Here is a 12853-nt window from a genome sequence, read left to right on the forward strand (position 1 = left end):
ATCTACGGAGAGCAGGAGAGACAGAGCAAGATCTTCCACTTCCCAAGTGATCAACATGGCCGGTGGCGCTGCGCCCAGCAGGAGCCAGGAGCCAGGCACTCCCGCCAGGTCTCCCACGCGGGTGCAGGGTCTCAAGGCCTTGGGCCGTCCTTGGCTGCTGTCCCAGGCCACAAGCAGGGAGCTGGATGGGAAGTGGAGCTGCTGGGACGAGAGCCGGCACACGTTTGGGATGCCAGCGTATTCGAGGTGAGGATTTTAGCCGCTAAGCCACCGCGCCGGGCCCTCTTCTGCTGTTTTTAGCCAGGGGGAGGCACAAAGGGCAGATGACACCAGGGAATGCGGTCTGCCGCTTGGTGTTCCAAGGTTTGACACAAGCCCAGGTGTTCCGGGCTTGCGAATAGCTCCCTTGTCAACCACCGATGCACTCAGCTCCTTCATGAGAGACCCAGCTGAAGCCCAGACTTGACTGTTGGGAATCGACCGGTAGACGGAAGACTGCCCTGCTTCCCTCCGAGCTCCCTGCTCTGGTGGCCTGGGAAAGTAGTTGAGGACGCTCCAGCACCGGGACCCTGCACCCGTGTGGGAGACCCGGAGGAAGCTCCTGGCTCCTGGGTTTGGATGGTCTCAGCCCCAGCTGTTGCGGTCACGTGGGGAGTAAACCGTTAGAGGGAAGATCTTGTACTCTGTGTCTCCTCCTCTCTGTAGATCTACCTTACCAATAAACAGAAATAAAGTTTCAAAAAAAAAAAAAATACAACCCCAGATAATCCCATAAATCTTTCTTTAACATTGCACATGCAGAACATTACTCAGTGGGAGATCCCACTCATTCTGCCAAACAGTCACAACGTGGTTGTTAGGCCAAGGCGGTGGGAAACGGGATCTGGTGGGACTACATGGAGGCTCCTGGCTCCTGGCCTCAGATTCGCTGAGCTGCAACTGTTGAGGCCACTTGGGGAGTGAAAGAGCAGATGGAACATTCTTCTCATGCTCTGTGAATCTGCCTTTCCAGTTAAAAAAAAACATATGTCTCTTTTACTCTTTTACGCACACACACACACGCACGCACACGTATGTCATACACCCATGCCAGGCTGCAGTCCCTGCACGTAAGCGCTAGAACCAAGATAAGGAGCAGTCCAAACCAGTCCAGGTTGCCGTGGGTCAGGTCTGGGTGTGCACAGGCCAGGCCGGGTCAGATCATGGCATCTGTTGGCAGACTGAGAGCCAGAAGGAGGTACAGGAGGGGCTGGGTCGGGCCGCAGAACGGGCCAGTTCACACTGGAGCCGGGATGGGGATCTGACTGTGCAAAGCTGGGCGATAGCCCCAACCGACATAAGCTCGAACTGGGAGCAGGCTGGACCAAAGCAGGCTGAAGCACCCCTGGTAGATGCCACGGTGAGATGAGCCATGCCAGTCTAGGGGCTGTGAGTGCTGTGTCCATGTGCACTGGGGGGTGGAGGGGTCCGATGGCGCTGGCTGGTTGGCCAGGACACTTCCGTCCACCTGCGAGGTGTGTGTTGGCTGGCTCCGTGAGCCCTGGAGGTGGGGAATCCAACAAGGCCTGTGCGATCTCTGGCCCAGGTCCTTGAGCCTGCCTGCACAGTGGGTGCCGTGTCCATTAACTTCAGCGGCAGGGGCTCCCCTGGGCCCAGGTTGCCTGGCCCGGGCATTTGGGCCCACCTGCACGGTGGATGCCAGATTTGTGATGCCTGGGGGCAGCCGTTCCCGTGGGCCCTGGGGTCGTCTGGGCTGGAATTTTCATCCTGACTGTGTGGTGGGTGCTGGGTTCGGGAGCCCCAGGGCTCAGATGTCCTCTGGGGCACAAGCTGCCTGGCCCAGGTCCCCGGGCCCACCTGCGAGGTGGGTGCCAGGCCCAGGAACCCCAGGAGTGGGCTTGCGGCAGGTCCTGGGCTTGGTTGCCTGGCCTGGCTCCTTGGACCCACCTGCGTGGTGGGCACTGGTTCTGTGAACCCCGGCATGGAGAGTCTGGCACGGCGGCTCTCTGGTCACTTGGCCTAGGTTCATGAGCCCCAGGGTGGGGGATGTGGCAGGGCACAGGACCTCGAGCGGGCACACGTTCCACCTGTGAGAACTGGTCTTCCTCGGTGTGAAGGATGGAGTGCTGGACCGCACGCAGACCATGGTGCACACAGCCCATTTTCCTGTGGAGGATATCTGGTCCCACGCCGAGAATAAGGAACAGAACCTATGGACGATTACCCCAGGCAAATGGGCAAATGATCACGGCAACTATCTGGACAACATGGAGACTCTAAGGTTGACTGTGCCAGCCAACGGACACTGGAAGGGACTTCTCCTCCACGGATCGGCCAGACCGACAGAGTTCAGAACTGTCACACGCACCTGGGCAGAACACTCACAGCATGGGTCACGCGGGGCCCTGGGTTGAGATGGGGGGGCTGCTCCCTGTCCTCGGGTCCCGCGATGGCTGGGAGAATGGGTATGACTTCTGCCCTTACTCACCCTTCTCCCCAGGCATGGGCAGAAGACACAGAAAGTCTGGGAACAACGATCACACCCATTTGGCCCTCACCCTGCATCCCTCCCGACCAGATCAACTCTGTAAACGCCACCTAAGGTCCTACTCCTAAGGACAGCAGCAGCGATGATGGCTTATGCATTCCGGTGCACTGGGCGGGCGCGTGGGGGGCGGGCTAGCCCTTCTCTCCGCACTCCACATCCCTCTGCCCGCTCCCGGGCCGCAGACGGCTCAGGACAGCCCCTGGCAGTCGTGGGGAGGGCATCCGTCCCGCGTGGGCAGCCGAGACGCCCCGACGGGCACCGGGCCGGGTGCTCGGGGCGGGCGGGTCCGTGGGCGGGTCCGTGGGCGGGGCATGCAGATGTCGGGGCTCGGGCCCCGCCCAGCAGCGCGTCCGAGCCGCGCGCGAGTGGAGACGAGGTTTGGCGGCGGCGGCCGAGGAGGAGCGGGAGGAGGTGGCGCGGCAGGCGCGTGCGCGGGCGGGTGCGGGGTCGGGGTCGGGGTCGGGGTCGGGGTCGGGGTCGGGCGCGGGGTGAGCGTGAGTGTGAGGGGCAGGGTGTGTTGGTGTGTAGGGCGCGTTGTGTTAGTGCGGGTATCGCTTCTCGGCCTTTTGGCTAAGATCAAGTGTAGTATCTGTTCTTATCAGTTTAATATCTGATACGTCCTCTATCCGAGGACAATATATTAAATGGATTTTTGGAGCCTGGAGTTGGAATAGGAGCTTGCTCCGTCCACTCCGCGCATCGACCTGGTATTGCAGTACCTCCAGGAACGGTGCACCCCCTTGGGGGAAATGAGTGTAGTTACAACAGTAGAACTTTGTCTCTCCCTTGCCCAACTCTGCCCTTCCTCTCTGCCACTTGCACCTGCCACTTGTCTTTTGCTGGCATTTCTCCTGCAACCACTAACCGCTGCTGCTGCTGCTGCTGCTGCTGCTGCCTCTCTCTTCCTCTGTCTTTCTTGCTTCCCAACAGCAACTTACTCGCCAACCACTTGCAATATACTGCATTTCTCATACCAACCTCCTCCCACAATGCGCAGCCTCACACTCTTCCCTGCAACACTACGCTTGCAGCAACATGTCTTACACCCACTCTTTCATTACACACACCACCACCAGCAGGCCTCACGCTGCCTCACACCAAAGCCCAACACTCCATCTGGCTCTCCCCTCCCCTGGCTGCACGCGGACCTCTCCTCTCCTCTCCTCTCCTCTCCTCTCCTCTCCTCTCCTCTCGCTTAGTCCTGCATTGCACCGTCTTCCCGCCCGAGTGCACTAACACAGTAGCGGGCAGCTGTGTCCCAAGTGGGGGATCTGCCTTGGACCCGGCAGTAGGCTTTTTTTTTACCCCACAGCAAGGGTCTCCCGTCCTCCTCCCCACTCCCACAGGAAAAAAAAAAGGCACTGCCCCCTCCTAGCGTTGCCCGGGAAGACAGCCAACAGGCAGTGCCGGGGTCCGTCCAACACGCAAGAAGATGCTGAACACACACACCATTGCATTCATCTGCGCTGCGCCCATCATCCGCACTTTCAAGATGACGGACGCCCTTGCTTAAGGAGCAGCCTTGCAGCCCCAGGAAGAGCCCAGCGGCATACAAAGCTGTCCCTAAATCCTTGCCTTGTGGGAAGCTGGCAGGTCTTAGCACAGGGAGAAGACATTCACGCGGAGCCTCGGTGAGCTTTGATTCGTTCCTTGTGACTCATGGAAAGCAACAAGAAAAGCCAGTGCTGAGGCCAGGGCTGCTCTCTTCTGTTGGCTTGTGTTTCAAGATTGGATTGGGAAGGCAGATCTACGGAGAGCAGGAGAGACAGAGCAAGATCTTCCACTTCCCAAGTGATCAACATGGCCGGTGGCGCTGCGCCCAGCAGGAGCCAGGAGCCAGGCACTCCCGCCAGGTCTCCCACGCGGGTGCAGGGTCTCAAGGCCTTGGGCCGTCCTTGGCTGCTGTCCCAGGCCACAAGCAGGGAGCTGGATGGGAAGTGGAGCTGCTGGGACGAGAGCCGGCACACGTTTGGGATGCCAGCGTATTCGAGGTGAGGATTTTAGCCGCTAAGCCACCGCGCCGGGCCCTCTTCTGCTGTTTTTAGCCAGGGGGAGGCACAAAGGGCAGATGACACCAGGGAATGCGGTCTGCCGCTTGGTGTTCCAAGGTTTGACACAAGCCCAGGTGTTCCGGGCTTGCGAATAGCTCCCTTGTCAACCACCGATGCACTCAGCTCCTTCATGAGAGACCCAGCTGAAGCCCAGACTTGACTGTTGGGAATCGACCGGTAGACGGAAGACTGCCCTGCTTCCCTCCGAGCTCCCTGCTCTGGTGGCCTGGGAAAGTAGTTGAGGACGCTCCAGCACCGGGACCCTGCACCCGTGTGGGAGACCCGGAGGAAGCTCCTGGCTCCTGGGTTTGGATGGTCTCAGCCCCAGCTGTTGCGGTCACGTGGGGAGTAAACCGTTAGAGGGAAGATCTTGTACTCTGTGTCTCCTCCTCTCTGTAGATCTACCTTACCAATAAACAGAAATAAAGTTTCAAAAAAAAAAAAATACAACCCCAGATAATCCCATAAATCTTTCTTTAACATTGCACATGCAGAACATTACTCAGTGGGAGATCCCACTCATTCTGCCAAACAGTCACAACGTGGTTGTTAGGCCAAGGCGGTGGGAAACGGGATCTGGTGGGACTACATGGAGGCTCCTGGCTCCTGGCCTCAGATTCGCTGAGCTGCAACTGTTGAGGCCACTTGGGGAGTGAAAGAGCAGATGGAACATTCTTCTCATGCTCTGTGAATCTGCCTTTCCAGTTAAAAAAAAACATATGTCTCTTTTACTCTTTTACGCACACACACACACGCACGCACACGTATGTCATACACCCATGCCAGGCTGCAGTCCCTGCACGTAAGCGCTAGAACCAAGATAAGGAGCAGTCCAAACCAGTCCAGGTTGCCGTGGGTCAGGTCTGGGTGTGCGCAGGCCAGGCCGGGTCAGATCATGGCATCCGTTGGCAGACTGAGAGCCAGAAGGAGGTACAGGAGGGGCTGGGTCGGGCCGCAGAACGGGCCAGTTCACACTGGAGCCGGGATGGGGATCTGACTGTGCAAAGCTGGGCGATAGCCCCAACCGACATAAGCTCGAACTGGGAGCAGGCTGGACCAAAGCAGGCTGAAGCACCCCTGGTAGATGCCACGGTGAGATGAGCCATGCCAGTCTAGGGGCTGTGAGTGCTGTGTCCATGTGCACTGGGGGGTGGAGGGGTCCGATGGCGCTGGCTGGTTGGCCAGGACACTTCCGTCCACCTGCGAGGTGTGTGTTGGCTGGCTCCGTGAGCCCTGGAGGTGGGGAATCCAACAAGGCCTGTGCGATCTCTGGCCCAGGTCCTTGAGCCTGCCTGCACAGTGGGTGCCGTGTCCATTAACTTCAGCGGCAGGGGCTCCCCTGGGCCCAGGTTGCCTGGTCCGGGCATTTGGGCCCACCTGCACAGTGGATGCCAGATTTGTGATGCCTGGGGGCAGCCGTTCCCGTGGGCCCTGGGGTCGTCTGGGCTGGAATTTTCATCCTGACTGTGTGGTGGGTGCTGGGTTCGGGAGCCCCAGGGCTCAGATGTCCTCTGGGGCACAAGCTGCCTGGCCCAGGTCCCCGGGCCCACCTGCGAGGTGGGTGCCAGGCCCAGGAACCCCAGGAGTGGGCTTGCGGCAGGTCCTGGGCTTGGTTGCCTGGCCTGGCTCCTTGGACCCACCTGCGTGGTGGGCACTGGTTCTGTGAACCCCGGCATGGAGAGTCTGGCACGGCGGCTCTCTGGTCACTTGGCCTAGGTTCATGAGCCCCAGGGTGGGGGATGTGGCAGGGCACAGGACCTCGAGCGGGCACACGTTCCACCTGTGAGAACTGGTCTTCCTCGGTGTGAAGGATGGAGTGCTGGACCGCACGCAGACCATGGTGCACACAGCCCATTTTCCTGTGGAGGATATCTGGTCCCACGCCGAGAATAAGGAACAGAACCTATGGACGATTACCCCAGGCAAATGGGCAAATGATCACGGCAACTATCTGGACAACATGGAGACTCTAAGGTTGACTGTGCCAGCCAACGGACACTGGAAGGGACTTCTCCTCCACGGATCGGCCAGACCGACAGAGTTCAGAACTGTCACACGCACCTGGGCAGAACACTCACAGCATGGGTCACGCGGGGCCCTGGGTCGAGATGGGGGGGCTGCTCCCTGTCCTCGGGTCCCGCGATGGCTGGGAGAATGGGTATGACTTCTGCCCTTACTCACCCTTCTCCCCAGGCATGGGCAGAAGACACAGAAAGTCTGGGAACAACGATCACACCCATTTGGCCCTCACCCTGCATCCCTCCCGACCAGATCAACTCTGTAAACGCCACCTAAGGTCCTACTCCTAAGGACAGCAGCAGCGATGATGGCTTATGCATTCCGGTGCACTGGGCGGGCGCGTGGGGGGCGGGCTAGCCCTTCTCTCCGCACTCCACATCCCTCTGCCCGCTCCCGGGCCGCAGACGGCTCAGGACAGCCCCTGGCAGTCGTGGGGAGGGCATCCGTCCCGCGTGGGCAGCCGAGACGCCCCGACGGGCACCGGGCCGGGTGCTCGGGGCGGGCGGGTCCGTGGGCGGGTCCGTGGGCGGGGCATGCAGATGTCGGGGCTCGGGCCCCGCCCAGCAGCGCGTCCGAGCCGCGCGCGAGTGGAGACGAGGTTTGGCGGCGGCGGCCGAGGAGGAGCGGGAGGAGCGGGAGGAGGTGGCGCGGCAGGCGCGTGCGCGGGCGGGTGCGGGGTCGGGGTCGGGGTCGGGGTCGGGGTCGGGGTCGGGCGCGGGGTGAGCGTGAGTGTGAGGGGCAGGGTGTGTTGGTGTGTAGGGCGCGTTGTGTTAGTGCGGGTATCGCTTCTCGGCCTTTTGGCTAAGATCAAGTGTAGTATCTGTTCTTATCAGTTTAATATCTGATACGTCCTCTATCCGAGGACAATATATTAAATGGATTTTTGGAGCCTGGAGTTGGAATAGGAGCTTGCTCCGTCCACTCCGCGCATCGACCTGGTATTGCAGTACCTCCAGGAACGGTGCACCCCCTTGGGGGAAATGAGTGTAGTTACAACAGTAGAACTTTGTCTCTCCCTTGCCCAACTCTGCCCTTCCTCTCTGCCACTTGCACCTGCCACTTGTCTTTTGCTGGCATTTCTCCTGCAACCACTAACCGCTGCTGCTGCTGCTGCTGCTGCTGCTGCCTCTCTCTTCCTCTGTCTTTCTTGCTTCCCAACAGCAACTTACTCGCCAACCACTTGCAATATACTGCATTTCTCATACCAACCTCCTCCCACAATGCGCAGCCTCACACTCTTCCCTGCAACACTACGCTTGCAGCAACATGTCTTACACCCACTCTTTCATTACACACACCACCACCAGCAGGCCTCACGCTGCCTCACACCAAAGCCCAACACTCCATCTGGCTCTCCCCTCCCCTGGCTGCACGCGGACCTCTCCTCTCCTCTCCTCTCCTCTCCTCTCCTCTCCTCTCCTCTCCTCTCGCTTAGTCCTGCATTGCACCGTCTTCCCGCCCGAGTGCACTAACACAGTAGCGGGCAGCTGTGTCCCAAGTGGGGGATCTGCCTTGGACCCGGCAGTAGGCTTTTTTTTACCCCACAGCAAGGGTCTCCCGTCCCCCTCCCCACTCCCACAGGAAAAAAAAAAAGGCACTGCCACCTCCTAGCGTTGCCCGGGAAGACAGCCAACAGGCAGTGCCGGGGTCCGTCCAACACGCAAGAAGATGCTGAACACACACACCATTGCATTCATCTGCGCTGCGCCCATCATCCGCACTTTCAAGATGACGGACGCCCTTGCTTAAGGGAGCAGCCTTGCAGCCCCAGGAAGAGCCCAGCGGCATACAAAGCTGTCCCTAAATCCTTGCCTTGTGGGAAGCTGGCAGGTCTTAGCACAGGGAGAAGACATTCACGCGGAGCCTCGGTGAGCTTTGATTCGTTCCTTGTGACTCATGGAAAGCAACAAGAAAAGCCAGTGCTGAGGCCAGGGCTGCTCTCTTCTGTTGGCTTGTGTTTCAAGATTGGATTGGGAAGGCAGATCTACGGAGAGCAGGAGAGACAGAGCAAGATCTTCCACTTCCCAAGTGATCAACATGGCCGGTGCTGCTGCGCCCAGCAGGAGCCAGGAGCCAGGCACTCCCGCCAGGTCTCCCACGCGGGTGCAGGGTCTCAAGGCCTTGGGCCGTCCTTGGCTGCTGTCCCAGGCCACAAGCAGGGAGCTGGATGGGAAGTGGAGCTGCTGGGACGAGAGCCGGCACACGTTTGGGATGCCAGCGTATTCGAGGTGAGGATTTTAGCCGCTAAGCCACCGCGCCGGGCCCTCTTCTGCTGTTTTTAGCCAGGGGGAGGCACAAAGGGCAGATGACACCAGGGAATGCGGTCTGCCGCTTGGTGTTCCAAGGTTTGACACAAGCCCAGGTGTTCCGGGCTTGCGAATAGCTCCCTTGTCAACCACCGATGCACTCAGCTCCTTCATGAGAGACCCAGCTGAAGCCCAGACTTGACTGTTGGGAATCGACCGGTAGACGGAAGACTGCCCTGCTTCCCTCCGAGCTCCCTGCTCTGGTGGCCTGGGAAAGTAGTTGAGGACGCTCCAGCACCGGGACCCTGCACCCGTGTGGGAGACCCGGAGGAAGCTCCTGGCTCCTGGGTTTGGATGGTCTCAGCCCCAGCTGTTGCGGTCACGTGGGGAGTAAACCGTTAGAGGGAAGATCTTGTACTCTGTGTCTCCTCCTCTCTGTAGATCTACCTTACCAATAAACAGAAATAAAGTTTCAAAAAAAAAAAAAATACAACCCCAGATAATCCCATAAATCTTTCTTTAACATTGCACATGCAGAACATTACTCAGTGGGAGATCCCACTCATTCTGCCAAACAGTCACAACGTGGTTGTTAGGCCAAGGCGGTGGGAAACGGGATCTGGTGGGACTACATGGAGGCTCCTGGCTCCTGGCCTCAGATTCGCTGAGCTGCAACTGTTGAGGCCACTTGGGGAGTGAAACAGCAGATGGAACATTCTTCTCATGCTCTGTGAATCTGCCTTTCCAGTTAAAAAAAACATATGTCTCTTTTACTCTTTTACGCACACACACACACGCACGCACACGTATGTCATACACCCATGCCAGGCTGCAGTCCCTGCACGTAAGCGCTAGAACCAAGATAAGGAGCAGTCCAAACCAGTCCAGGTTGCCGTGGGTCAGGTCTGGGTGTGCGCAGGCCAGGCCGGGTCAGATCATGGCATCCGTTGGCAGACTGAGAGCCAGAAGGAGGTACAGGAGGGGCTGGGTCGGGCCGCAGAACGGGCCAGTTCACACTGGAGCCGGGATGGGGATCTGACTGTGCAAAGCTGGGCGATAGCCCCAACCGACATAAGCTCGAACTGGGAGCAGGCTGGACCAAAGCAGGCTGAAGCACCCCTGGTAGATGCCACGGTGAGATGAGCCATGCCAGTCTAGGGGCTGTGAGTGCTGTGTCCATGTGCACTGGGGGGTGGAGGGGTCCGATGGCGCTGGCTGGTTGGCCAGGACACTTCCGTCCACCTGCGAGGTGTGTGTTGGCTGGCTCCGTGAGCCCTGGAGGTGGGGAATCCAACAAGGCCTGTGCGATCTCTGGCCCAGGTCCTTGAGCCTGCCTGCACAGTGGGTGCCGTGTCCATTAACTTCAGCGGCAGGGGCTCCCCTGGGCCCAGGTTGCCTGGCCCGGGCATTTGGGCCCACCTGCACAGTGGATGCCAGATTTGTGATGCCTGGGGGCAGCTGTTCCCGTGGGCCCTGGGGTCGTCTGGGCTGGAATTTTCATCCTGACTGTGTGGTGGGTGCTGGGTTCGGGAGCCCCAGGGCTCAGATGTCCTCTGGGGCACAAGCTGCCTGGCCCAGGTCCCCGGGCCCACCTGCGAGGTGGGTGCCAGGCCCAGGAACCCCAGGAGTGGGCTTGCGGCAGGTCCTGGGCTTGGTTGCCTGGCCTGGCTCCTTGGACCCACCTGCGTGGTGGGCACTGGTTCTGTGAACCCCGGCATGGAGAGTCTGGCACGGCGGCTCTCTGGTCACTTGGCCTAGGTTCATGAGCCCCAGGGTGGGGGATGTGGCAGGGCACAGGACCTCGAGCGGGCACACGTTCCACCTGTGAGAACTGGTCTTCCTCGGTGTGAAGGATGGAGTGCTGGACCGCACGCAGACCATGGTGCACACAGCCCATTTTCCTGTGGAGGATATCTGGTCCCACGCCGAGAATAAGGAACAGAACCTATGGACGATTACCCCAGGCAAATGGGCAAATGATCACGGCAACTATCTGGACAACATGGAGACTCTAAGGTTGACTGTGCCAGCCAACGGACACTGGAAGGGACTTCTCCTCCACGGATCGGCCAGACCGACAGAGTTCAGAACTGTCACACGCACCTGGGCAGAACACTCACAGCATGGGTCACGCGGGGCCCTGGGTCGAGATGGGGGGGCTGCTCCCTGTCCTCGGGTCCCGCGATGGCTGGGAGAATGGGTATGACTTCTGCCCTTACTCACCCTTCTCCCCAGGCATGGGCAGAAGACACAGAAAGTCTGGGAACAACGATCACACCCATTTGGCCCTCACCCTGCATCCCTCCCGACCAGATCAACTCTGTAAACGCCACCTAAGGTCCTACTCCTAAGGACAGCAGCAGCGATGATGGCTTATGCATTCCGGTGCACTGGGCGGGCGCGTGGGGGGCGGGCTAGCCCTTCTCTCCGCACTCCACATCCCTCTGCCCGCTCCCGGGCCGCAGACGGCTCAGGACAGCCCCTGGCAGTCGTGGGGAGGGCATCCGTCCCGCGTGGGCAGCCGAGACGCCCCGACGGGCACCGGGCCGGGTGCTCGGGGCGGGCGGGTCCGTGGGCGGGTCCGTGGGCGGGGCATGCAGATGTCGGGGCTCGGGCCCCGCCCAGCAGCGCGTCCGAGCCGCGCGCGAGTGGAGACGAGGTTTGGCGGCGGCGGCCGAGGAGGAGCGGGAGGAGGTGGCGCGGCAGGCGCGTGCGCGGGCGGGTGCGGGGTCGGGGTCGGGGTCGGGGTCGGGGTCGGGGTCGGGCGCGGGGTGAGCGTGAGTGTGAGGGGCAGGGTGTGTTGGTGTGTAGGGCGCGTTGTGTTAGTGCGGGTATCGCTTCTCGGCCTTTTGGCTAAGATCAAGTGTAGTATCTGTTCTTATCAGTTTAATATCTGATACGTCCTCTATCCGAGGACAATATATTAAATGGATTTTTGGAGCCTGGAGTTGGAATAGGAGCTTGCTCCGTCCACTCCGCGCATCGACCTGGTATTGCAGTACCTCCAGGAACGGTGCACCCCCTTGGGGGAAATGAGTGTAGTTACAACAGTAGAACTTTGTCTCTCCCTTGCCCAACTCTGCCCTTCCTCTCTGCCACTTGCACCTGCCACTTGTCTTTTGCTGGCATTTCTCCTGCAACCACTAACCGCTGCTGCTGCTGCTGCTGCTGCTGCTGCCTCTCTCTTCCTCTGTCTTTCTTGCTTCCCAACAGCAACTTACTCGCCAACCACTTGCAATATACTGCATTTCTCATACCAACCTCCTCCCACAATGCGCAGCCTCACACTCTTCCCTGCAACACTACGCTTGCAGCAACATGTCTTACACCCACTCTTTCATTACACACACCACCACCAGCAGGCCTCACGCTGCCTCACACCAAAGCCCAACACTCCATCTGGCTCTCCCCTCCCCTGGCTGCACGCGGACCTCTCCTCTCCTCTCCTCTCCTCTCCTCTCCTCTCCTCTCCTCTCGCTTAGTCCTGCATTGCACCGTCTTCCCGCCCGAGTGCACTAACACAGTAGCGGGCAGCTGTGTCCCAAGTGGGGGATCTGCCTTGGACCCGGCAGTAGGCTTTTTTTTACCCCACAGCAAGGGTCTCCCGTCCCCCTCCCCACTCCCACAGGAAAAAAAAAAAGGCACTGCCACCTCCTAGCGTTGCCCGGGAAGACAGCCAACAGGCAGTGCCGGGGTCCGTCCAACACGCAAGAAGATGCTGAACACACACACCATTGCATTCATCTGCGCTGCGCCCATCATCCGCACTTTCAAGATGACGGACGCCCTTGCTTAAGGGAGCAGCCTTGCAGCCCCAGGAAGAGCCCAGCGGCATACAAAGCTGTCCCTAAATCCTTGCCTTGTGGGAAGCTGGCAGGTCTTAGCACAGGGAGAAGACATTCACGCGGAGCCTCGGTGAGCTTTGATTCGTTCCTTGTGACTCATGGAAAGCAACAAGAAAAGCCAGTGCTGAGGCCAGGGCTGCTCTC

The 12853-nt window shown here is 59.6% G+C and overlaps 3 non-coding genes across 3 annotated transcripts; all 3 read left to right on the plus strand.

The window, feature by feature from the left end:
- The first annotated feature begins 3098 nt into the window (after nucleotides 1-3098).
- Nucleotides 3099-3289, plus strand: LOC121166605. Its single transcript, XR_005885436.1, has one exon. It is a non-coding gene; the product is annotated as a U2 spliceosomal RNA (small nuclear RNA).
- Nucleotides 3290-7399: 4110 nt separating this feature from the next.
- Nucleotides 7400-7590, plus strand: LOC121166606. The gene has a single exon (XR_005885437.1). It is a non-coding gene; the product is annotated as a U2 spliceosomal RNA (small nuclear RNA).
- A 4107-nt stretch (nucleotides 7591-11697) lies between these two features.
- Nucleotides 11698-11888, plus strand: LOC121166607. The gene has a single exon (XR_005885438.1). It is a non-coding gene; the product is annotated as a U2 spliceosomal RNA (small nuclear RNA).
- The last annotated feature ends 965 nt before the right edge of the window (nucleotides 11889-12853 follow it).

Source organism: Ochotona curzoniae, unplaced genomic scaffold (assembly GCF_017591425.1).
Source record: "Ochotona curzoniae isolate NIBS_2020 unplaced genomic scaffold, NIBS_Ocur_1.0 patch175, whole genome shotgun sequence".
Classification (NCBI taxonomy): domain Eukaryota; kingdom Metazoa; phylum Chordata; class Mammalia; order Lagomorpha; family Ochotonidae; genus Ochotona; species Ochotona curzoniae.